Source organism: Rutidosis leptorrhynchoides, chromosome 4 (assembly GCF_046630445.1).
Source record: "Rutidosis leptorrhynchoides isolate AG116_Rl617_1_P2 chromosome 4, CSIRO_AGI_Rlap_v1, whole genome shotgun sequence".
In the NCBI taxonomy this organism is placed as follows: Eukaryota; Viridiplantae; Streptophyta; class Magnoliopsida; order Asterales; family Asteraceae; genus Rutidosis; species Rutidosis leptorrhynchoides.
Genome location: NC_092336.1, coordinates 281,479,118 through 281,488,501, shown reverse-complemented (window position 1 = coordinate 281,488,501; position 9,384 = coordinate 281,479,118).

Genomic DNA, 9,384 nt, shown 5'->3' with positions numbered 1-9,384 from the left:
TAAGTTCCTTGGATAAACCTACTGTAAAAGAGAAAAATGGATCTAGCTTCAACGGATCCTTGGATGGCTCGAAGTTCTTGAAGCAGAATCATGACACGAAAACAAGTTCAAGTAAGATCATCACTTGAAATAAGATTGTTATAGTTATAGAAATTGAACCAAAGTTTGAATATGATTATTACCTTGTATTAGAATGATAACCTACTGTAATAAACAAAGATTTCTTGAGGTTGGATGATCACCTTACAAGATTGGAAGTGAGCTAGCAAACTTGAAAGTATTCTTGATTTTATGTAACTAGAACTTGTAAAATATATGAAAAATACTTAGAACTTGAAGATAGAACTTGAGAGAGATCAATTAGATGAAGAAAATTGAAGAATGAAAGTGTTTGTAGGTGTTTTTGGTCGTTGGTGTATGGATTAGATATAAAGGATATGTAATTTTGTTTTCATGTAAATAAGTCATGAATGATTACTCATATTTTTGTAATTTTATGAGATATTTCATGCTAGTTGCCAAATGATGGTTCCCACATGTGTTAGGTGACTCACATGGGCTACTAAGAGCTGATCATTGGAGTGTATATACCAATAGTACATACATCTAAAAGCTGTGTATTGTACGAGTACGAATACGGGTGCATACGAGTAGAATTGTTGATGAAACTGAACGAGGATGTAATTGTAAGCATTTTTGTTAAGTAGAAGTATTTTGATAAGTGTATTGAAGTCTTTCAAAAGTGTATAAATACATATTAAAACACTACATGTATATACATTTTAACTGAGTCGTTAAGTCATCGTTAGTCGTTACATGTAAGTGTTGTTTTGAAACCTTTAGGTTAACGATCTTGTTAAATGTTGTTAACCCAATGTTTATAATATCAAATGAGATTTTAAATTATTATATTATCATGATATTATGATATATTAATATGATATATATTCATTTAAATGTCGTTACAACGATAATCGTTACATATATGTCTCGTTTCGAAATCCTTAAGTTAGTAGTCTTGTTTATATGTATGTAACTCATTGCTAATATACTTATGGAGATACTTACTTATCATAATCTCATGTTAACCATATGTATATCCATATATATATCGTCATGTCGTTTTTACAAGTTTTAACGTTCGTGAATCGCCGGTCAACTTGGGTGGTCAATTGTCTATATGAAACATATTTCAATTAATCAAGTCTTAACAAGTTTAATTGCTTAACATGTTGGAAACATTTAATCATGTAAATATCAATCTCAATTAATATATATAAACATGGAAAAGTTCGGGTCACTACATCACAACTGGACGCCGTTCAGATAACTGGACGCCATCCAGATGAACTGAGTTACAAAATTTTTTTTAGGCGTGCTTTTGGTTGGATAACGGGTTGGGTCGTTACAAGTGGTATCATGAAATGACCCGTCCTAATCCACCTGGACGAAGTCATCAACATTTGGTCCCATTGCGATGATCGGCTCCAAGTAATGTCCTTATATTGAGCAAATGCACAGCGGAAGACTTAATTCGTACCTGAGAATAAACATGCTTTAAAGTGTCAACCAAACGGTTGGTGAGTTCATAGGTTTATCATAACAATCATTTCAATATGTTAATAGACCACAAGATTTCATAATCATAAACATAATACACTCGCAAGTGTATGTAAAGCATTCTAAGTGGTTGAGCACTTGGTAACCATACTTAACATTTAATCAACGTCACATATTCCCTTTATTATGAAATCTCACTACACTGTACCAAGTGTAGTCTACAAAACGAAGTACTGTGCAACCGTTGAATACTGGTCGTCCAGTCCGGTTGGGGTTGTCAGGCCCGATAGATCTATCAACAGGATTCGCGTTTACAATACTCATGTAAATAGTAGTTACCAAGCTACAGGGAAATATGCCAGTGGTACAACTCAACGTAGAATATATTTTTAAGTACTTGTGTCTATTTTGTAAACATTTATAAAAGCAGCGCATGTATTCTCAGCCCAAAAATATATATTTCAAAAGAAATTAAAAAGGGAGCAAATGAAATTCACTTTTGCCTTGAAGGTATTTAATTCGACTTGGTCTCCGATAGATATCACGAACCTAACCATATATATAATATATCAACATATTTTCTTTTTAAGTAATCGTTACATATATATATACTTTTAATACTTTTAATATTTTCTTAGTCCGTAGTTAGCAGTCCGATGTTAGTGGTCCACAATTAGTTGCTTAAATAAAATAAATAAAGACCCCATCGTATTCGTATTGATCAGAATTAATCTCGACCCATGGTACCATGTTGTCAAATGACGTGTTGCGTACATAAATTACCGTGTTGTCAAATGACGTGTTGCGTACAATCATGAGGTCTTATGATTAATCTTCTCGTGTTGTTTACGGGTGGTCCTGAAATATATAAAATCAAATCATAAGTAATTATATATAAAAATATCATATTAATTAGAAAAGTTATGATTAATTTACTTTTTCTCCAAATATTTTCGTAGCTAAACTAGCTTCGGATACCCAGTCTTGTTTTAGTCGTAGTTTCTTCATTACAACTCCGTTTTTGTTGGTTCAACTTGCCACTTCCTTGGATCGAGTCAAATTTTAAGAATATGAACTAAAAATACCTTAGTTTGTATTCGAAATCATAGGTTATAGGTCAAACTTTGGTGAAACTTATGAAAGTGATCATTTTCCATCATAAAAACAACATTTAATGATCATTTTTCTAAAAATACTTACACTTTGAGTTAAACCATGAAATTTTTATGTGTTAACATATTCATAAGAAATATCATTTTTCTAGAACATGAACTTCCAATTCAAAGTTCAAGATGGTTTTTAATTATCCAACCCAAAACAGCCTCCGGTTGCACTCCGACGACGTAGATTCAGTTTTTAAGATGTTCTTTGTATAACCAAGTTATATCTTGTTAGGTTAGCATATCATTATGATATATTACAGGTCTTGAAGTATTTTAAAAGTCAAGTTAGAAGGATCTATTTAGTTTGCGAACAAGTTTGAAATCATTCAAACTATGTTCTTGTTGTTAAAATTTTATACCACAAAATAAGATAGCTATATGAATATGAATTGAATAAGATTATGAACAAGGTTACTACCTCAAGTTACTTGGACAAAGTTACTGCAAAAGATAAGAAATAATCTTGGAATCAAAGAGTGGTGGAGTTAGATCAAAAGGTTGAAAGTAAACTTCTTCAAATGGGTGGTTATTTTGATATGTTCTTGAAAGAGTTTTCTTATGGTGTTTAAGGCTTGTAATTGAAGCTAAATGATGGTGAAAATGCTTGGATATGATTAAGTATGAAGTTAGGAGTATTTTGAGAGAGAAATGAGGGTGTAGGTATGAGAAAATGGAGTGAAGAAATGGTGTTCATTTATAAAAACGTTTTTAGTTTATAAAGAAAGAAAAGGATTCCTAATTTTGTTTTCTTACTAATAATTCATACTACTTGACAAATCCTAGTTACCTCATATCTAGGGCAGTAATAATGTTGATTAAGATGTTGATTTGATGTGTATATACCAATAGTAAATACGTATAGAAGCTGGGTATGATATGGGTACATATACCCTAGATATACGTATAGAAATCTTGAGGAAACGGAACGAGAATTCAAATATAGCTATCTTTTGTGAATATACTTATATTGTTTTATGTATTTAAGTCCTTAAAAAATGATTAAATACATTATATATACGATACATGTATAAGCATTATAGATTATAAGTATATATATCAAAGAATGTTACGTATAGTTATCGTTTTGAAAACTTAAGTTAGTAGTTTCAAAATATACTTATAACTCATTGTCATTAGTATACAATGAGATGTTAAACCATCCTTAGATCATGTTAAATATATATGAATACATATATATACACAAACGTATAATTATCGTATGTTATATAGTTCGTGATATCATCGGTCATATTGGACGGTCAAACGTTGTGTAAAACTCTTTTCAAAAACACAAGTCTCAACAATTTGAATTGCTTATCATGTTGGTATGGTTTAATTTATGTAAATATTAATCTCATAAGTATAATTTGGTCAAAAAATTCCGGGTCATTACAGTACCTACCCGTTAAAGAAATTTCGTCCCCGAAATTTGATAGAGGTTGCTATGGATAACAATAAGAAGGTTTTCATGACAAATATAAGGTGATAATGGAGTTTTATCATCATTGAGTAATGTAGATAAAACGATTCGATTATGCGAAGAATATAAATGAGACTATCGTAAAAGAGTGAGATGAGTAAAATATATTCGTCTTAACTGATGACGTAGTTATGATTGATTTCCGGGATTTAAGGGATTTAAAGAGAAGCTTACGTAATAAGATTTGGTTCTTTGGTGATTAAGGAAATTAGGATCTTCTTTGATTATATGCAATAATCTGTTTCGATTGCTCTGTCGGATATTTCACTATAAATTCACCCCTTCGTTTCCTTATTTTCCACGACTCACACCTTCTATTCTTTCTCCCTTGATTCTTACTTTAAAGCATTCATCAATATGCTCCATCCAGTCCTGATTCTTGATATACTCCTAACTTTTATATCTGTCATTCTTCTTTTTCATCTACCACCAGAAGAATCTATTTACTTCTACTATACTCTTGTGTTTATAGTATTTCTAATTCTCCCGTGTCTCTATATTGCTATCTGCATCGATATACACGGTTTGTAATTTAGGAGTTATTATCGGAGTTTATATCCTTCATTATTTTTCGGAGCTTCATGCTTTCGTTTTCTCTTCCCGACTTCGAGTCAAGCGAGTAATGGTCCGGAATTCGTAGATATGAAATTCAAAATGAACATAGCTAATGCACTAAGAAGAAAATGGTAATAGAACGATTTTAATTTGTTAAATTACCAGAATACCCTGGAGAAGACCGAGTCATCCAGAAAAATATTCTCTTGATATGTTTAGAGATTAGATAGAATGTAAGAGTCGTGTAAATGGCACATGATGACGGTACTGTGAATCATCATGCTTCATTAGAAACTTAGCATGACTTACTGTAATATAATGACGTTGATCAAGTGTCATTATATTATACTAATCCATGCTTCAGTTCCCAACACTACTTCAAAACATTCATATTTTAAACTCGAAGGTTTCAAAATTTAGAAACTAACACAGTTTCTTTTATGTTGCAGATATTACGGAGAGATAAATGATCTCAGATAAGAATAGTTGTGAAAATATCGCCAGAAATATGGAGGATATTTATAATAGATCATACGAGAATATCTTAGAATTTCTAATATCAATGGATGATGAAGAAGATTTGTCTGTGAAGGTTTAGAATGAGAAATAAGATGTTTGCTAACGATTTCAGTAGGCACAGAATCATTTGGATTCTTTGAAGGCAAACTTATTCTTTGTGATTTGTCCACGGCTTTCTTCATAGTTTCGCATAATCCGCTTTTCGGTACTAAATTTTCTATTGAGCGTTCCTAACACTCCTTTCTTTATCATCAAACTTTTGGCCATTAAGATCATCTACAACATGATGCTTCGTCAGCATTTTCAATGTTAACTGATCTGAGTCATCGGTTATCAAACCGAGATAGTTTTAGGAGAATTGTGTTTTTTTTAGAATGATTAATCGCTGATGGTAATATTGTGGAATATAAAAGCTTCCCTAGTAACAATAAAGAGTACGCATATATATCGTGGTTATAATAAAGTTGTTTCGGATGAAAAGTCGGAGTTGACTTGCTGGAGCTGTGACAAAATTAGCTACTTTGGAAAGGGATTGCAAAACGATCTTCGGTAATAACAATGTCAAAGGAACTAGAACAGATACGTGTCAAACGTTTACTCAGTTTCCGAGGGTTTTTCAGGTGCATAACTATATGCATCAATCTTTTCTTCCGTAGATGAAGTGCGGTTGGTTTATCCTCTCGGTTGAGTTGTTTTTAAGAATCATGATAGATTTGAACGCTGATTGTAATCGTCGAGATACAATGAGGTTTAAGATGAAATCAAGTGGCAATCTTGAAGAAATGTTTAGTTTCCTATGTTATAATCAATATTTTAATTCATTTTAATTGTCCAATGTCATTAGTCCACATTCGATAGTCCACAGTAACAGTCCAATAATTCATATATAGTTTAATATATAATATACGAATTAATTAATACGTGTCGTGACCCGTATACGTCTCAGACTCGATCACAACTCAAACTATATATATTATTGTAGAATCAACCTCAACCCTGTATAGAGAACTCGATCATTACTGCATATAGAGTGTCTATGGTGATTCCAAATAATATATATAGATGTGTCGATATGATATGTCAAAACATTATATACGTGTCCCGATATTTAAAGTGCGTAAAATAATTACAGAAATTAAATGACGATAAATAAAAGTGCGATAATTAAATTGCGATAAATAAACTGCGATAAATAAAATGTAATCAGTTAGCTAGGAACAGTTAGCTGGAACAGTTAGCGTGGATTCTTAACAAAATTTTTCATAGTTAATTTGTTTGTTTCTAACAGATTTTATTTTGTCATATGTTTTCTTCATATGCCACTTGTTGGATTCTGGGAAGTCAAAATCCAAATATGAAATTGAATGAAAATGGTTATTCTGCGGTAAACGGATACGTATATCGGTGGTTGTAAGTAGGATAGTAAATGACTGTTGAATCAGCTTCGACGAATGTACAATGTAACTTATTAAGATGAAATCTAATTATTCCTCGGGTATTACCTACCCGTTAAAAAAAAAATTTCACCATTAATATTTTGTACAAAAGAACTTTTAATTACAATCTTTATGAAAACATATATACATATATATTTTCTTCAGATGAAATCATGAATTTAATGAGTTAATATGATATTAATCTCATTTGCTTTTTGGTTTGAGCTAGAATAAGAAATCTCTAAAATTTTTTGAAATCACATATTCTTCGCAGAATATCAATGAAGTTATGGATCAATACTTCATCGTTCATTATTGTTGGTACTCCTTAGTATCAATGGTGCGTATGATGTTGATGTTTGTGGGACAGATTATGATGTCGAGACGTGTGATGCGGATGTTGTTTGTTAGTGGTGATGATGGTATTGTTGATGTTATTGATAGTGGTGCTGATTATGCTGCTGGTGCTGCTGCCGGTGTTTGCAACCTTCGCACCATGTTCTCCAAAGCCGTCACGCGAGCGCGAAGTTTGTTAACTTCTGCTAGTACACCAGGATGATTGGCGGTTGGAGCGAGTGAATGAACAAGATTTGTAATATGGGATAGTATATAATCGTGACGAGATACTCTAGAAATGAGAAAGAAAATGGTGTTTCGAATAGGTTCGCCGGTAAGTGCTTCAGGTTCATCGCCAAGAGGGCAATTTGGTGGATGGAATGGATCACCTTCTTCTTGTCTCCAGTGATTTAGTATATTACGAAACCAACCCCAATTCATCCAGAATAGATGATGGGAAATTGGTTGATCCATTCCGGTGACGCTGCTTTCGGAGCCCGAATGGAAATTCATATCGGCATAACTGTCGGAATCTGAAGAATTCGAACTAGTTGCGGAATCCATCTTGTATAATGGGGAAAATAAATTTTTGGTATGGAATAGATTATAGGAGTTAGATTTGGTACTCTTCAATACATAATCTACATATGTATATATAATACCAAAATCCCGTAAATTACGGAGAATCTTTGAAAAGATATCAGTCAAAGTTCGCAATAACAGATATGCTAAGATAAGAATTCGTCTATACACTATCAATGCAGTAAATGCAGTAAAACGTGTCTAGACTTATGAATGATAAGCAGGTAATTTCCTAAGGATGATAAGCAGATGATTTCTGACTAAAAATGATAAGCAAAACTTTTGACATGTAGACACGGTCGAAGTCCAGACTCATTAATGCATCCTAACAACTACTAGTTAGACACACTAATGCAAGACCTGGTTCGCTACGACCACCGCTCTGATACCAACTAAAATACAGTTGGGGACAACCACCGTCCCACCCAGTGCCTTCTCAGCTAACCGCCTGGTGACCACTGAGTGTACCTCAGATACTGATTTTAGGGCCTGCCTCTCGACTACTGCCAACCCTCGTAAGGGATCGCAAGGAGTAAGAGCCAATGCTTCGTCACAGGTAACACTGTGAGAACCTCCTTTACGACTAACCCGCCACACATGGACGGCGTTATACCAGCTCTGATACCAACTGAAAGTTGGGGACGCATCCCACTCAGTGCCTTCTCAGCTAACCGCCTGTGACCACTGAGCGTACCTCAGACACTGATTTTACGGCCCGCCTCTCGGCAGTACAGCCAACCCTAATAGGGACCGCGAGGAGTAAGAGCCAATGCTTCGTCACAGGTAACACTGTGAGAACCCCCTCTACAATTAACCCGCTAATAAACGGCATTAAACCAGCTCTGATACCAACTAAAATGACCCGTCCTAATCCACCTGGACGAAGTCATCAACATTTGGTCCCATTGCGATGATCGGCTCCAAGTAATGTCCTTATATTGAGCAAATGCACAGCGGAAGACTTAATTCGTACCTGAGAATAAACATGCTTTAAAGTGTCAACCAAACGGTTGGTGAGTTCATAGGTTTATCATAACAATCATTTCAATATGTTAATAGACCACAAGATTTCATAATCATAAACATAATACACTCGCAAGTGTATGTAAAGCATTCTAAGTGGTTGAGCACTTGGTAACCATACTTAACATTTAATCAACGTCGCATATTCCCTTTATTATGAAATCTCACTACACTGTACCAAGTGTAGTCTACAAAACGAAGTACTGTGCAACCGTTGAATACTGGTCGTCCAGTCCGGTTGGGGTTGTCAGGCCCGATAGATCTATCAACAGGATTCGCGTTTACAATACCCATGTAAATAGTAGTTACCAAGCTACAGGGAAATATGCCAGTGGTACAACTCAACGTAGAATATATTTTTAAGTACTTGTGTCTATTTTGTAAACATTTATAAAAGCAGCGCATGTATTCTCAGCCCAAAAATATATATTGCAAAAGAAATTAAAAAGGGAGCAAATGAGACTCACTTTTGCCTTGAAGGTATTTAATTCGACTTGGTCTCCGATAGATATCACGAACCTAACCATATATATAATATATCAACATATTTTTTTTTAAGTAATCGTTACATATATATATACATTTAATACTTTTAATATTTTCTTAGTCCGTAGTTAGCAGTCCGATGTTAGTGGTCCACAATTAGTTGCTTAAATAAAATAAATAAAGACCCCATCGTATTTGTATTGATCAGAATTAATCTCGACCCATGGTACCATGTTGTCAAATG